This window comes from Symphalangus syndactylus, chromosome 21 (assembly GCF_028878055.3).
Source record: "Symphalangus syndactylus isolate Jambi chromosome 21, NHGRI_mSymSyn1-v2.1_pri, whole genome shotgun sequence".
Taxonomy (NCBI): Eukaryota; Metazoa; Chordata; class Mammalia; order Primates; family Hylobatidae; genus Symphalangus; species Symphalangus syndactylus.
The window spans coordinates 70,609,440-70,611,800 of NC_072443.2; the positions used below are offsets into that span (position 1 = coordinate 70,609,440).

At 44.9% G+C, this 2,361-nt stretch overlaps 1 non-coding gene across 1 annotated transcript; it reads right to left on the minus strand.

Moving 5' to 3' along the window:
- Nucleotides 1–1,970: 1,970 nt before the first annotated feature.
- On the minus strand, nucleotides 1,971–2,074 carry LOC129471759 (small nucleolar RNA U13). The gene has a single exon (XR_008653720.1). It is a non-coding gene; the product is annotated as a small nucleolar RNA U13 (small nucleolar RNA).
- Nucleotides 2,075–2,361: the final 287 nt, after the last annotated feature.

Consider the following 2,361-nt stretch of genomic DNA (forward strand, 5'->3'; position numbering starts at 1 on the left):
GTCTCATTCTGTTGCCCAGACTGGAGTGCAATGTCATGATCTCAGCTCACTGCAACCTCCACCTCCCAGGTTCAAGCGATTCTCCTGCCTCAGCATGCCAAGGGACTACAGGCATGTGCCACCATGCCCAGTTAATTTTTGTATTTTTAGTAGAGACAGGGTTTGCCAGGTTGCCCAGGATGGTCTGGAACTCCTGGCCTCAAGTGATCCGCTCGCCTCGGCCTCCAAAGTGCTGAGATTACAGGCGTGAGCCACCACCCCCAGCCTCTCCATCAATTTTATCAATGACAATCTCAAAGAGAAAAATTGACCTTCAGTAATACTGTAAATGAGATGGTCTGATGGATTTGGAAGAAGTGGGGAGACAAGAATAGAAAAAGGCTTTCAAGGCCGGGTGCAGTGGCTCACACCTGTAATCTCAGTACTTTGGGAGGCCGAGGCAGGTGGATCACCTGAGGTCAGGAGTTCAAGACCAGTCTGGCCAACATGGCAAAAACCATCTCTACTAAAAACACAAAAAATTAGCCAGGCGTGGTGGCACGCCCCTGTAATCCCACTTACTTGGGAGGCTAAGGCAGGAGAATCACTTGAACCCAGGAGGCAGAGGTTTCAGTGAACCGAGATGGCACCATTGCACTCCAGCCTGGATGACAGAACGAGACTCCGTTTCAAAAAGAAAAAAAAGAAGAAGAAAAAGGCTTTCATATAATGTGCACATATTGACAGTTTTCACATAAAAGGGGATGAAAAACAGAAAGTTAAATAAGTTGCACATAAACTTTGTAAATTGCCCCTACACAGGGTTCAGGCAAAGGGGAGACTGAGACTTTGGCATCAGAGAATCCTACTCAACTGTTAACTGGCTGTGTGTCACTAGAGAGATTAATTTCCCTCTCTGAGCCACCATCTTGCTTATCTCCACAATGGAGATAATAACAGTCCCTACTTCTGGGAGTGTAAAGATTAGGAAATTAAATCTTTTTTTTTTTGAGACAGGGTCTCACTCTCTTGCCCAGGCTGGAGTGCAGTGGTGCCATCTCGGCTCACTGCAGCCTCTGGCTCCTGGGTTCAAGCGATTGTCCTGCCTCAGCCTCCCATGTAGCTTGGATTACAGGTGCCCACCACCACACCTGGCTAATTTTTGTATTTTTAGTAAAGATGGGGTTTCACCATGTTAGCCATGCTGGTCTCGAACTCCTGGCCTCAAGTGATCCGCCTGCCTTGGCCTCCCAAAGTACTGAGATTACAGGCATGAGCCACCGTGCCAGGCCAGGAAATTAAATCTAAATCACCTGGTGCATAAAATGCCAAAATGGCTACACTAATGACCATTTATTTCACATCCCCGGCTGTATGACTTGAGAAGCGCCACTCTCTGGTGTCAATTTTAAAAGAAATGTCTCTATGTTATTAAGGATTATGAATTGGTCCCCATTGAAGTTCCTCAAGAGATACCAGGAAAGCTTTCAATAGCTTTTAACTCAAATAAATTTATGAAAATGATTATAACACCTCCATCATTGCCATTTGCCCCAGACATTGCTACCATAGGGATCAAGATGTCGTCAAGGACCTGCTTTTAGACTTTCTTGACATCAATGTCAGATCAATGGCTGAAATAAAAGCATCTTCAAAATACTTCACAAAGCAATTGAATGACATGAGTTGCACAGAACATCCAAGCCTGCTTGGAGTGCCAGGTTTGGTCAAGGAGAGGGTGGAAGAGGGAGACACAAGACCCACCGCCTGCTTTCAAAAAGTCTTTCTCCATAAATAATACAGGAGTTTTAAAAAGATAATAGATACCTCAAGCATTCACTGGAAGAATCACATCCACAAATTCTAATTTTGTGTTTGTATCGACCACCAGATTCTGTGTCCAACACGTGTAAAAGGATTTTTGGCAAATTCATCACTTTATATACCAGTTTGATTTTAGATACCTTTTTCATTTTATTTTTCTTCTTTCACATCAAACGGGGAACGTGCCAACATCGTAACAAAATCTGAGGGAGGCACATCTCACATACGAGCGTGAAAACCCAATCATCACGTTTATGAACTATAAAAGGATCCCGGATTTTATTAACAAGCACATTTCTGGGTTTTGCTCTGCCAAGCTTCATGCTTTCATCCTCAGGCTAGTCGCCTCAGAGATAGAAAGCAGCTGTTCACTTCAAGACCTGAGTCTGAGTTCCGTGTAGGAAGAAGAGGTCAGAGAAGGGAAAAGGTAAAGGGGCCAAGGGCGCAGAACTTTCTCCCAGCAAGAAAACATCACTCCGGACTTCTGCTTTCATCTTGTCAGCCAGGGCTGTATCACAGGGCTATTCCTAGGAAGGTGGGTGGTCAGCAGGTCGCCTT